We start from the raw sequence: 15,930 nt of genomic DNA, 5'->3' as shown, positions 1-15,930 counted from the left end.
CCTAAATAATTATCACCCCATTTCCAAACTCTCTTGCTTAGCTAAACTCTTATAATCCTTCCTAAATACTCCACAGATCATTTTTAACTACAAAATATGTTCTAAATGATCATCAGTTGGGTTTCAGACTTGGTCATACCACCATCTCTGCTGCTTCTATGGTTTTAAATGATGTTATTAATTGAATAGATAGAAAGAAACACTGTGCAGTCCTTTTTATTGTGCGGCTCTTAGACAGGCTTTAAACACTTTGGATTATTCATTACTTTTTTATTTTATTTATTAGAGATTCCCATTAGCTGCTGCCAAGGCAGCAGCTACTCTTCCTGGGGTCCAAACATATTAAAGCACTTGCATTACATATAAAACAAAATATAAAACAGTACATCATATGACATTATTACACCACTACCTATCTACAATACAAAATGTTTAATACCACCATACAACAATATCACAATGTGTGCATATGTATGTGTCTATACCCTTGTGTGTGTCTCTTCACAGTCCCTGTTGTTCCATAAGGTGTATTTTTACCTGTTTTTTAAATCTGATTCTACTGCTTGCATCAGTTACCTGATGTGGAATAGAGTTCCATGTAGTCATGACTCTATGTAGAACTGTGCACCTCCCATAGTCTGTTCTGGACTTGGGGACCCTGAAGAGACCGTCGATGGCATGTCTTGTAGGGTATGCATGGCTCGGTACATTCAGCTTGTCAACACCTCTTACAAAAACAAGCAGTGATGAAGTCAATCTCTCTTCCACTCTGAGCCAGGAGAGACTGACATGCATGTCATTAATGTTAGCTCTCCGTGTACTTTTAAGGGCCAGCCGTGCTGCCCTGTTCTGAGCCAACTGCAATTTTCCAAAGTCCCTCTTTGTGGCACCTGACCAGACTACTGAACAGTAGTCTAGGTGCGACAAAACTAGGGCCTGTAGGACCTGCCTTGTTGATAGTGTTGTTAAGAAGGCAAAGCAGTGCTTAATTATGGACATACTTCTCCCCGTGTTAGCTATTGTTGTATCAATATGCTTTGATCATGACAGTCTACAATCCAGGGTTACTCCAAGCAGTTTAGTCACCTCAACTTGCTCAATTTCCACATTATTCATTACGAGATGTAGTTGAGGTTTAGGGTTTAGTAAATGATTAGGGCCCAAATACAATGCTTTTAGTTTTGGAAATATTCAGGACTAACTTATTCCTTGCCACCCATTCTGAAACTAACTGCAACACTTTGTTGCAGTTATTTCAGTTGCTGTAGTAGCTGACATGTATAGTGTTGAGTCATCCGCATACATAGACACACTGGCTTTACTCAAAGCCAGTGGCATGTTGTTAGTAAAGATGGAAAAAGCAAGGGACCTAGACAGCTGCCCTGGGGAATTCCTGATTCTACCTGGATTATGTTTGAGAGGCTTCCATTAAAGAACACCCTCTGTGTTCTGTTAGACAAGTACCTCTTTATCCACATTATAGCAGGGGGTGTAAAGACATACATTTTTCCAGCAGCAGACTATGATCGATAATGTCAAAAGCCGCACTGAAGTTGTAACAAAACAGCCCCCACAATCTTTTTATCATCAATTTCTCTCAGCCAATCATCAGTCATTTGTGTAAGTGCTGTGCTTGTTGAATGTCCTTCTCTGTAAGCATGCTGAAAGTTTGTTGTCAATTTGTTTACAGTAAAATAGCATTGCATCTGGTCAAACACCATTTTTTCCAATAGTTTACTAAGGGTTGGTAACAGGCTAATTGGTCGGCTATTTGAGCCAGTAAAAGGGGCTTTACTATTCTTAGGTAGCGGAATGACTTTTGCTTCCCTTCAAGCCTGTGGGCACACACATTCTAGTAGGCTTAAATTGAAAATATGGCAAATAGGAGTGGCAATATCGTCCGCTATTATCCTCAGAAATGTTCCATCCAAGTTGTCAGTCCCCGGTGGCTTGTCATTGTTAATAGACAACAACGTCTTCCACACTCACTTTACAGAATTAAAAATTACAATGCTTGTCTTTCATACTATGGTCAGATATACTTGGATATGTAGTGTCAGCAATTGTTGCTGGCATGTCATGCCTAAATTTGCTAATCTTGCCAATGAAAAAATTATTAAAGTAGTTGGCAATAGTTGGGAAAAAATTGTGTTTGACCAGATACAATGCTATTTTACTGTAAACAAATTGACAACAAACTTTCAGCATGCTTATAGAAAAGGGCATTCAACAAGCACAGCACTTACACAAATGACTGATGATTGGTTGAGAGAAATTGATGATAAAAATATTGTGGGGGCTGTTTTGTTAGACTTCAGTGCGGCTTTTGACATTATCGAGCATAGTCTGCTGCTGGAAAAACGTGTGTGTTATGGCTTTACACCCCATGCTATAATGTGGATAAAGAGGTACTTGTCTAACAGAACACAGAGGGTGTTCTTTAATGGAAGCCTCTCAAACATAATCCAGGTAGAATCAGGAATTCCCCAGGGCAGCTGTCTAGGCCCCTTGCTTTTTTCCATCTTTATTAACGACATGCCACTGGCTTTGAGTAAAGCCAGTGTTTCTATGTATGCGGATGACTCAACACTATACACGTCAGCTACTACAGCAACTGAAATAACTACAACACTTAACAAAGATTTGCAGTTAGTTTCGGAATGGGTGGCAAGGAATAAGTTATTCCTGAATTTTTCTAAAACTAAAAGCATTGTATTTGGGTCAAATCATTCACTAAACCCTAAACCTCAACTACATATCGTAATGAATAATGTGGAAATTTAGCAAGTTGAGGTGACTAAACTGCTTGGAGTAACCCTGGATTGTAGACTGTCGTGGTCAAAGCATATTGAGACAACAGTAGCTAAGAACGGGAGAAGTATGTCCATAATTAAGCGCTGCTCTGCCTTCTTAACAACACTATCAACAAGGCAGGTCCTATAGGCCCTAGTTTTGGTGTCCTTGGGTGGGTTATCACACAAAATGTAGACCCTTTTTACCCTAAAACTTGCTGTCGTGCCAATCCTTGAAACAGTTACGCTTTGATGTAATGCACAAAAGGGACTTGGCACTTCCTGCAGTATACAGGTGTTTTCACTTTGCGGATGCCAACGTCCAGACATCTCCTACAGTTCTTCCTGTCTTTGCTGGCATCATCACCATAGTATTCTGGCATGCAGGATGTTGGTGGTGGTTGTGGTGGAGGTTGTGGTTCAGACTGTTTAGCAAAGCTCACCATTTCTGTGAGTAGCTTTTCCCTGAACTTCTTCTGTGTGTATGGCTTAGTGGGGTTGTTCTTATGGAGTTATTTTTGAAGTAGGAAACTATTTACAACAGCAATATCAACAAAATGGAAAAGAAAAGTCTTATACAATTTCATTGTCTTGTGGTGAACACTGTAGTATGCAATCAATGCGTCGGATAAAGGAAAGGGGAGACCATGACGCAGTGGTGTCGATTGTGGGGCCTGGGACTCTGGTGGGCATAAACCGGATTGGGTCTGGTCGTTCATCATTCTCTTCTCTATTATGCCACCTATCTTCTTCTTCCTCTTCGACTCTTGGAGTGGCAGGCCTACCTCCACCATGCTTACTTGGATGCGCTGACTTTGAGAAAGCTTTCCCTTTTCTTTTGGGTTTTTATTTATTTATTTTTATTTTTATTTTTGGTCATTTAGCAGACGCTCTTATCCAGAGCGACTTACAGGAGCAATTAGGGTTAAGTGCCTTGCTCAAGGGCACATCGACAGATTTTTCACCTAGTCGGCTCGGGGATTAGAACCAGCGACCTTTCGGTTACTGGCACAACGCTCTTACCCACTAAGCTACCTTTACAGGGGACTCAGTGTCCGATGAAGACCGTGGCCGAGGGAGGGCAGCAGAAGTGCGTTGTCTAGATAAGCGGCCAGGCTGAGGAAGAGGAGGCTCTGCCTGAGGAAGGGGAATCTGTGGCTGAGGAGGCAGATGCTCTGGCTGTGGCTCATCACCCCTAAAGTCATATTCACTGTGCAAACAAGACAAAAGAGAAAAGAAAATCATGACTAAAACACACTTGTATTCATTCATTGACAAATCTGACTCAAAACAGTCGATTTTGACATGTGACCCCTCTATCGAAAGCTCTGGATCAGTATAATTAAATTAGCACAATTGCAAACCACTGATTGCATCATATATCCAGAAGATGGCGACAAAACAGTGCCTGTTATGATTGAAACAAACTACTGACTTCATCTTCAAACACATTATTGGCCATGTAAAACGATGGAAACTCATTGAAATCGACTCTGAATGAGAGAGAGAGACTAGAGTATCTTTTCAAGTGGTTTTATTCGATCAGACACTACTTTTGGTAACAAAAACAACAAAGGTAAGACGCAGTTTGTTGCTGTGATAAAAAAAAAAAGGAAGTTTGTTATTGACGTTCTTTGATTAATAGTTTATTGAGTGTTGGGCATAGAGGAACATGGCTATCACTGTTGGAATCTGTGAGGTAGCAGCTTTCGAATGGCATATCGTTTGTGTAGATAGGTTGAAAAAAATAAGTTATCTGTCTACGAATATACGGGCATGCACGGTTTGAAAATACAGTACTGGTTTTGCTATATGCTTATATATTTGCTTGGAGTCTAATATTATTTAATTTGGGCAACAACAGTTTAGCTAGATTCACAGTTGAGACGCTTCTTGTTCCAGTAGTGTATAACATTCAGGTATTCACACGTTTAAAAACCGTACTACATAATTGTTTGAGATTGCGGGAGGAGTACCCCGGATATGGGGAACCTCGTGATGAAGAGGTTAAGTGTTGCAGTTATTTCAGTTGCTGTAGTAGCTGACGTGTATAGTGTTGAGTCATCCGTATACATAGACATACTGGCTTTACTCAAAGACAGTGGCATGTCATTAGTAAGGATGGAAAAAAGCAAGGGGCCTAGACCGCTGCCCTGGGGAATTCCTGATTCTACCTGGATTATGTTTGAAAGGCTACCATTAAAGAACACCTTCTGTTAGACAAGTACCTCTTTATCCACATTATAGCAGGGGGTGTAAAGCCATAACACATACGTTTTTCCAGCAGCAGACTATGATCGATAATGTCAAAGCTGCACTGAAGTCTAACAAAACAGCCCCCACAATCTTTTTATCATCAATTTCTCTCAGCCAATCATCAGTCATTTGTGTGCTGTGCTTGTTGAATGTCCTCTGTAAGCATGCTGTAAGTTTGTTGTCAATTTGTTTACAGTAAAATAGCATTGTATCTGGTCAAACACAATTCTTTCCAATAGTTTACTAAGGTTTGGTAACAGGCTAATTGGTCGGCTATTTGAGCCAGTAAAGGGGGCTTTACTATTCTTAGGTAGCGGAATGACTTTTGATTCCCTCCGAGCCTGGGGGCACACACATTCTAGTAGGCTTAAATTGAAAATATGGCAAATAGGAGTGGCAATATCGTTCGCTATTATCCTCAGAAATGTTCCATTCAAGTTGTCAGACCCCAGTGGCTTGTCATTGTTAATAGACAACAATCATTTTTTCACCTCTTCCACACTCACTTTACGGAATTCAAAATTACAATGCTTGTCTTTCATAATTGGTCAGATATACTTGGATGTGTAGTGTCAGCAATTGTTGCTGGCATGTCATGCCTAAATTTGCTAATCTTGCCAATGAAAAAATTATTAATGTAGTTGGCAATATCAGTTGGTTTAGTGATGAATGAGCCATCTGATTCAATGAATGATGGAGCTGAGTTAGCCTTTTTCCCAAAATGTCATTTAAGGTGCTCCAAAGCTTTTTACTATCATTCTTTATGTCATTTATCCTTGTTTCGTAGTGTTGTTTCTTCTTCTTTTTATTCAGTTTAGTAACATGATTTCTCAATTTGCAATACGTTTGCCAATCGGTTGTGCAGCCAGACTTACTTGCCATTCCTTTTGCCTCATCCCTCTCAACCATACAATTTTTCAATTCCTCATCAATCCACGGGGATTTAACATGTTTTACAGTAATTTTCTTAATGGGTGCATACTTATTAGTAACTGGAATAATTAATTTCATAAATGTGTCAAGTGCAGTGTCTGTTTGCTCCTCATTACACACCACAGACCAACATACACTGCTAAAAAAAATTAAGGGAACACTTAAACAACACAATGTACAGTGGAGAAAAAAAGTATTTAGTCAGCCACCAATTGTGCAAGTTCTCCCACTTAAAAAGATGAGAGAGGCCTGTAAGTTTCATCATAGGTACACGTCAACTATGACAGACAAAATGAGAAAAGAAATTCCAGAAAATCACATTGTAGGATTTTTTATGAATTTATTTGCAAATTATGGTGGAAAATAAGTATTTGGTCACCTACAAACAAGCAAGATTTCTGGCTCTCACAGACCTGTAACTTCTTCTTTAAGAGGCTCCTCTGTCCTCCACTCGTTACCTGTATTAATGGCACCTGTTTGAACTTGTTATCAGTATAAAAGACACCTGTCCACAACCTCAAACAGTCACACTCCAAACTCCACTATGGCCAAGACCAAAGAGCTGTCAAAGGACACCAGAAACAAAATTGTAGACCTGCACCAGGCTGGGAAGACTGAATCTGCAATAGGTAAGCAGCTTGGTTTGAAGAAATCAACTGTGGGAGCAATTATTAGGAAATGGAAGACATACAAGACCACTGATAATCTCCCTCGATCTGGGGCTCCACGCAAGATCTCACCCCGTGGGGTCAAAATGATCACAAGAACGGTGAGCAAAAATCCCAGAATCACACGGGGGGACCTAGTGAATGATCTGCAGAGAGCTGGGACCAAAGTAACAAAGCCTACCATCAGTAACACACTACGCCGCCAGGGACTCAAATCCTGCAGTGCCAGACGTGTCCCCCTGCTTAAGACAGTACATGTCCAGGTCCGTCTGAAGTTTGCTAGAGTGCATTTGGATGATCCAGAAGAGGATTGGGAGAATGTCATTTGGTCAGATGAAACCAAAATATAACTTTTTGGTAAAAACTCAACTCGTCGTGTTTGGAGGACAAAGAATGCTGAGTTGCATCCAAAGAACACCATACCTACTGTGAAGCATGGGGGTGGAAACATCATGCTTTGGGGCTGTTTTTCTGCAAAGGGACCAGGATGACTGATCTGTGTAAAGGAAAGAATGAATGGGGCCATGTACAGTGAGGGAAAAAAGTATTTGATCCCCTGCTGATTTTGTACGTTTGCCCACTGACAAAGACATGATCAGTCTATAATTTTAATAGTAGGTTTATTTGAACAGTGAGAGACAGAATAACAACAAAATAATCCAGAAAAACGCATGTCAAAAATGTTATAAATTGATTTGCATTTTAATGAGGGAAATAAGTATTTGACCACTCTGCAAAACATGACTTAGTACTTGGTAGGCAAAACCCTTGTTGGCAATCACAGAGGTCAGACGTTTCTTGTAGTTGGCCACCAGGTTTGCTCACATCTCAGGAGGGATTTTGTCCCACTCCTCTTTGCAGATCTTCTCCAAGTCATTAAGGTTTCGAGGCTGACATTTGGCAACTCGAACCTTCAGCTCCCTCCACTGATTTTCTATGGGATTAAGGTCTGGAGACTGGCTAGGCCACTCCAGGACCTTAATGTGCTTCTTCTTGAGCCACTCCTTTGTTGCCTTGGCCGTGTGTTTTGGGTCATTGTCATGCTGGAATACCCATCCACGACCCATTTTCAATGCCCTGGCTGAGGGAAGGAGGTTCTCACCCAAGATTTGACGGTACATGGCCCCGTCCATCGTCCCTTTGATGTGGTGAAGTTGTCCTGTCCCCTTAGCAGAAAAACACCCCCAAAAGCATAATGTTTCCACCTCCATGTTTGATGGTGGGGATGGTGTTCTTATGGTCATAGGCAGCATTCCTCCTCCTCCAAACACGGCAAATTGAGTTGATGCCAAAGAGCTCGATTTTGGTCTCATCTGACCACAACACTTTCACCCAGTTCTCCTCTGAATCATTCATATGTTCATTGTTAAACTTCAGACGGGCCTGTATATGTGCTTTCTTGGGCAGGGGGACCTTGCGGGCGCTGCAGGATTTCAGTCCTTCACGGCGTAGTGTGTTACCAATTGTTTTCTTGGTGACTATGGTCCCAGCTGCTTTGAGATCATTGACAAGATCCTCCCGTGTAGTTCTGGGCTGATTCCTCACCGCATTGCAACTCCACAAGGTGAGATCTTGCATGGAGCCCCAGGCCGAGGGAGATTTACAGTTATTTTGTGTTTCTTCCATTTGCGAATAATCACACCAACTGTTGTCACCTTCTTACCAAGCTGCTTGGCGATGGTCTTGTAGCCCATTCCTACCTTGTGTAGGTTTACAATCTTGTCCCTGACATCCTTGGAGAGCTCTTTGGTCTTAGCCATGGTGGAGAGTTTGGAATCTGATTGATTGATTGCTTCTGTGGACAGGTGTCTTTTATACAGGTAACAAACTGAGATTAGGAGCACTCCCTTTAAGAGTGTGCTCCTAATCTCAGCTCGTTACCTGTATGAAAGACACCTGGGAGCCAGAAATCTTTCTAATTGAGAGGGGGTCAAATACTTATTTCCCTCATTAAAATGCAAATCAATTTATAAAATTTTTGACATGCGTTTTTTCTGGATCTTTTTGTTGTTATTCTGTCTCTCACTGTTCAAATAAACCTACCATTAAAATTATAGACTGATCATTTCTTTGTCAGTGGGCAAACGTACAAAATCAGCAGGGGATCAAATACTTTTTTCCCTCACTGTATCGTGAGATTTTGAGTGAAAACCTCCTTCCATCAGCAAGGGCTTTGAAGATGAAACGTGGCTGGGTCTTTCAGCATGACAATGATCCCAAACACACTGCCCGGGCAACGAAGGAATGGCTTCGTAAGAAGCATTTCAAGGTCCTGGAGTGGCCTAGCCAGTCTCCAGATCTCAACCCCATAGAAAATATTTGGAGGAAGTTGAAAGTCTGTGTTGCCCAGCGACAGCCCCAAAACATCACTGCTCTAGAGGAGATCTGCATGGAGGAATGGGCCAAAATACCAGCAACAGTGTGTGAAAACCTTGTGAAGACTTACAGAAAATGTTTGACCTGTGTCATCGCCAACAAAGGGTATATAACAAAGTATTGAGAAACTTTTGTTATTGACCAAATACTTATTTTCCACCATAATTTGCAAATAAATTCATTAAAAATCATACAATGTGATTTTCTGGATTATTTTTTCTCATTTTGTCTGTCATAGTTGACGTGTACCTATGATGAAAATTACAAGCCTCTCTCATCTTTTTAAGTGGGAGAACTTGCACAATTGGTGGCTGACTAAATACTTTTTTTCCCCACTGTAACTCCAAGTCAATCACACTACTGTGAAATCAAACTGTCCACTTAGGAAGCAACACTGATTGACAACAAATTTCACATGCTGTTGTGCAAATGGAATAGACAACAGGTGGAAATTATAGGCAATTAGCAAGACACCCCCAATAAAGGACTGGTTTTGCAGGTGGTTCCTATGCTTCCTGGCTGATGTTTTGGTCACTTTTGAATGCTGCCGGTGCTTTCACTCTAGTGGTAGCATGAGACGGAGTCTACAACCCACACAAGTGGCTCAGGTAGTGCAGCTCATCCAGGATGGCACATCAATGCGAGCTGTGGCAAGAAGGTTTGCTGTGTCTGTCAGCGTAGTGTCCAGAGCATGGAGGCGCTACCAGGAGACAGGCCAGTACATCAGGAGACGTGGAGGAGGCCGTAGGAGGGCAACAACCCAGCAGCAGGACTGCTACCTCCGCCTTTGTGCAAGGAGGAGCAGGAGGAGCACTGCCAGAGCCCTGCAAAATGACATCCAGCAGGCCACAAATGTGCATGTGTCTGCTCAAACGGTCAGAAACTCCATGAGGGTGGTATGAGGGCCCGACGTCCACAGGTGAGGGTTGTGCTTACAGCCCAACACCGTGCAGGACGTTTGGCATTTGCCAGAGAACACCAAGATTGGCAAATTCGCCACTGGCGCCCTGTGCTCTTCACAGATGAAAGCAGGTTCACACTGAGCACGTGACAGATGTGACAGAGTCTGGAGACGCCGTGGAGAACGTTCTGCTGCCTGCAACATCCTCCAGCATGACCGGTTTGGCGGTGGGTCAGTCATGGTGTGTGGTGGCATTTCTTTGGGGGGCCGCACAGCCCTCCATGTGCTCGCCAGAGGTAGCCTGACTGCCATTAGGTACCGAGATGAGATCCTCAGACCCCTTGTGAGACCATATGCTGGTGCGGTTGGCCCTGGGTTCCTCCTAATGCAAGACAATGCTAGACCTCATGTGGCTGGAGTGTGTCAGCAGTTCCTGCAAGAGGAAGGCATTGATGCTATGGACTGGCCCGCCCGTTCCCCAGACCTGAATCCAATTGAGCACATCTGGGACATCATGTCTCGCTCCATCCACCAACGCCACGTTGCACCACAGACTGTCCAGGAGTTGGCAGATGCTTTAGTCCAGGTCTGGGAGGAGATCCCTCAGGAGACCATCCGCCACCTCATCAGGAGCATGCCCAGGCGTTGTAGGGAGGTCATACAGGCACGTGGAGGCCACACACACTACTGAGCCTCATTTTGACTTGTTTTAAGGACATTACATCAAAGTTGGATCAGCCTGTAGTGTGGTTTTCCACTTTAATTTTGAGTGTGACTCCAAATCCAGACCTCCATGGGTTGATAAATTTGATTTCCATTGATAATTTTTGTGTGATTTTGTTGTCAGCACATTCAACTATGTAAAGAAAAAAGTATTTAATAAGATTATTTCATTCATTCAGATCTAGGATGTGTTATTTTAGTGTTCCCTTTATTTTTTTGAGCAGTGTATATTATTTACATCAACAACATAGGAATCACTACAAAACGTATTGTATGACCTCTTATACACAATATTAGGCCCAGCCTTTGGAACGTTGCTTTTCCTAGATATGGCTACTATATTGTGATAACTACATCTAATGGATTTGGATACTGCTTTCAAACAAATCTCTGCAGCATTAGTAAAGATATGATCAATACATGTTGTTGATTTTATTCCAGTACTGTTTGTAACCACCCTGGTAGGTTGACTGATAACCTGAACCAGGTTGCAGGCACTGGTTACAGTTTGAAGCTTTCTCTTGAGTGGGCAGCCTGATGAAAGCCAGTCAATAGTTAAATCACCCAGAAAGTATACCTCTCTATTAAGATCACATACATTATCAATCATTTCACACATGTTATCCAGATACTGACTGTTAGCACTTGGTGGTCTATAGCAGCTTCCCACCAGAATTGGCTTTAGGTGAGACAGATGAACCTGTAGCCATATTACTTCAACAGTATTTAACATGAGATCCTCTCTATTCTTCACAGGAATGTGGTTCTGAATATAAACAGCAACACCTCCACCATTGGCATTTCTATATTTTCTGTAAATGTTATAACCTTGTATTGTTACCACTGTATCATGAAAGGTATTATCTACAGTTGATGTCGGAAGTTTACATACACTTAGGTTGGAGTCATTAAAACTCATTTTTCAACCACTCCACAAATTTCTTTTTAACAAACTATCGTTTTGGCAAGTCGGTTAGGACATCTAGTTTGTGCATGACACAATACATTTGTCCAACAATTGTTTACAGACAGATTATTTCACTTATAATTCACTGTATCACAATTCTAATGGGTCAGAAATTTACATACACTAAGTTGACTGTGCCTTTAAACAGCTTGTAAAATTCTGAAAGGCTAATTGACATAATTTGAGTCAATTGGAGGTGTACCTGTGGAGTTTGAAGGCCTACCTTCAAACTTAGTGCCTCTTTGCTTGACATCATGGGAAAATCAAAAGAAATCAGCCAAGACCTCAGAAAAAATGTTGTAGACCTCCACAAGTCTGGTTCATCCTTGGGAGCAATTTCCAAACGCCTGAAGGTATCACGTTCATCTGTACAAACAATAGTAGGCAAGTATAAACACCATGGGACCACGCAGCCGTCATACCGCTCAGGAAGGAGACGCGTTCTGTCTCCTAGAGATGAACGTACTTTGGTGCGAAAAGTGCAAATCAATCCCAGAACAACACCAAAGGACCTTGTGAAGATGCTGGAGGAAACAGGTACAAAAGTATCTAGTAAAACAAGTCCTATATCGACATAACCTGAAAGGCCGCTCAGCAAGGAAGAAGCCACTGCTCCAAAACCGCCATAAAAAAGCCAGAATACGGTTTGCAACTGCACATGGGGACAAAGATCGTACTTTTTGGAGAAATGTCCTCTGGTCTGATGAAACAAAAATAGAACTGTTTGGCCATAATGACCATCGTTATGTTTGGAGGAAAAAGGGGGTGTTTTGCAAGCCAAAGAACACCATCCCAACCTTGAAGCATGGGGGTGGCAGCATCATGGTGTGACGGTGCTTTGCTGCAGGAGGGACTGGTGCACTTCACAAAATAGATGGTATCATGAGGAAGGGATATATTGAAGCAACATATCAAGAAATCAGATGGGTCTTCCAAATGGACAATGACCCCAAGCATACTTCCAAAGTTGTGGCAAAATGGCTTAAGAACAACAAAATAAAGGTATTGGAGTGGCCATCACAAAGCCCTGACCTCAACCCTATAGAACATTTGTGGGCAGAATTGAAAAGCGTGTGCGAGCAAGGAGGCCTACAAACCTGACTCAGATACATCAGTTACAATTATCTCATTCAACACAAATCCCCTTCATCAAATATACTCCCAGCAGAACTGACAAAAAACAGACTGTGATTTCCAGGACACTGCCCCTTTGTTCTGACCTATCTCCCCGAGAGTTGGCATGAGATACTCAACTCCCTTCAGGTCTCTCTTACTCCTCTTTTTTCTCCCGTTCTGCTCTTGGTGAACGGCATACCTTTTAACCTCAATCAGTGTTACTATGCCCCAGCCAAACAGGGTCTTTTTTATTGTTTGAGAAATGTCAGGCCTCATTCCGCTTAAAAAGGCTATTTTTAATTGTTGATGATACGGCCCATCTGCTACCTGTTTGCACTCATGGATTTTATAAAAATCAGCATGTCTATGGTAGTAATCTCTGAGATTGTTACATAGTTGATTAAGTTTATCTCGATACTCTCCGTCTACTGCCCACTGTAAAATAACTCTGTCCCCCCTTCCTGGGGTCCAGTCTCCCTTCACAGCTGCCCAATCCTTTCCTACCACTATCTGTCTCACTGCCCTTTCCAATTCCCCCATGTTTAACTTAAACCTTGCAGTGAGCCCTTCCATATCTCTCCTGAATCCCTCTATTCCTGTTTTCTGGTGTACCACCCCTTCTACGGCTCGGACCACATCTCTCTGGGTCCATGCCCTGTATACATCTAAGGTTGCCGGGGATCCCTCAGCCCCTGCCAATGGATTGGGTAAGGCTATCATTGGGTACCGGCCCCCTCCTACTCCCTCATCTCCTGACTCATACTGACTCCCTCCTGAGCTCAGCTCTGAATCCTCCTTTTCTTCTCTCCCAACTGGACTTTTGTTGTGGGGTTCAAGTCTCCTCAGGGACCTGGGTCTTCCACCCTTTGGTCCATTGACCCCCCCCCCCCTATTGTACCCTAGTACTCTAGGTACTTTCTTAGCCTTCTCTTTCCGTCTCTCTCTCTCTCTCTCTCTCTCTCTCTAATTTCTGCAATTCCAATTGGGTTTGCTGCTGTTGTTCCAAAAGTTTCTTAAGAACCTCAACTGTATTTTCTGCCTTTACCTTATCCTCTCCTACTCCCTGTCCTCCCTCAGCTTCCCCTTGGTTCTGGTAAGGGGGTGGAGGCTCCATAGCGGCAGCCTGCTGTGGCACCCTTCCCCTCACCACAACCACTTCATTGTCTGGATTCTCCCTCCAGTCCTGATCTACCAAGGAGGGATATATTCTGGATCTGGACCGCTCTACTGGGGGAGCTGTGGGTTTTGTCTTAGCCTTCTCTTTCTTACTTTCCACTTCTTTCTCTTTAACTTCCTTTTTCTGTCTTTCTCCCTCTTCTCTCTTTCGAGCCTCAGAGAGCCACACCCTGGCTGTATCTAGCCCTTCCACTCTCTCTCTCTCTGCTCTGCCTTTACACACCTTGTGCATCTGTTTTTACCATGGATTCGAGTTGGTCTGCGTCCAGACGCCCCTCTAATCCATACCTCTCTTAAAATACTCAATTGTAGTAACCTTCTTTCTCACGCAACCTATTTCAGTCCCTTCCTTGAAACAATTAATTATCGCGACTTTCGATGGATCATTAGGTCTCACACGTATACAACCTTATATGATTATTAGTTAACACTATCGGTAACCCGGATTTTGTAAGGCTCCAGTTTTCACTGAAACGGATAGAGTTACGGCTAATCTACAGTTGTTTATGACTTTTGACTTGTTTATTATATCTATCTCACACGATAATAGTTATTTCCCTCTTTGAAGTTTCACCCCCGTTTTATATTTTTCTAGAATACTGGCGCATTGGGTTTTCTCTAGATAAACGTCTAAAAACGCTGAAGTTTACTTCCTTCCTGTGTACTATTGACAATCCCAGATTGAACGCAACACAAGGTTAGTTTATTTTTGGTAATGGCCTCAACTACCTGGAGTCAATTTCAGACCCCCACTCCGTTTTTGATCTTACACCCGGCCTTTTCCCCGTTTTATATTTATCTAGAATACTGGGTTTTCTCTAGATAAACGTCTAAAAACGGGCTACCACGATGTCGATCCCGTTTTGGATTATTGACGGAACCTCACTACAGCAAATTTAAACTATTAATTTTTACTGCAGGTTACAGATTCAATTCCCCCAAAATCCATGAATAACGATTACTGACCTTATTCTTGCAGGGTGGGATTTTCAATTTTGGTTAGATTTTGTCACCGTTCCTGTCATGAACCAGGTCACCACCGGCCTGAATTAAACCATAAATCTCAAATGTCAGGTCTTTGTCTCACGGATCCTAGATCCGCCCGTGGATGGTTTCGGGGTTCCCTGGGACGACAACAACGGGTCTTGAGATCTGGCTCGAAGGACCAATTGTCACGAGAATTTTGTTATCTCAATGGTTGAAGTCAACTACTTCTTAAATCTTTGAATCATTCCCAGAGGTTGTAAATCTCTAGTTTAAATAATGAATTAAACAAAGACCCCTTTCTGCAATGGTCAGCCTTTATTCATGAGAGCGCTCTGTCCCAAAATGGACGCACAATCTTTTTATACACACACGTCAGAGGAAAAATCCCACCCCGCTTTAGGCGGGCTGTATTTTTCCACTGTACACATCTTGTAAGCTCATACCTGGGTTTAGCTCATGTGGTTATCCTCTGCTATCCTGACCATCAGGTCACACACAAACATGTTCTTATCATAGCCTACTCCTTGCTCGGGCAGGCTGCATTTTCTCTCTATTCCCATACATAGTTACCGCTGTTCTCAAAATATTCTGCAAGCCTCTCACTCCCCTTCCCTGTGTGGGGACATCTGTTTTTGAAACTGGTCTCCTGTTATTGGTTTCAACGTTTTGCACTTCTGCTTGCCTAATTACAAGACACAAATACTCTGTTGCTGGGCAAATATGCATCTTATATAAGCACATTTGATTAACTCTCTAAGCTCTAGTCTACTAATAGTCATACATTATTAGTTTAACTGAGGGTGTGACATTTTAGTCATATCTTACTCACACATTTCTTTATCAATATCCCTTTGAGCATGGTGAAGTTATTAATTACACTTTGGATGGTGTGTCAATACACCCAGTCACTACAAAGATACAGGCGTCCTTCGTAACTTATTAGCCGGAGAGGAAGGAAACCTCTCAGGGATTTCACCATGAGGCCAATGGTGACTTTAAAACAGTTACAGAGTTTAAAGGCTGTGATAAGAGAAA

Source organism: Coregonus lavaretus, assembly GCF_964263955.1.
Source record: "Coregonus lavaretus genome assembly, chromosome: 5".
NCBI lineage: Eukaryota > Metazoa > Chordata > Actinopteri > Salmoniformes > Salmonidae > Coregonus > Coregonus lavaretus.
Note: the sequence above shows the minus strand (reverse complement) of the source record.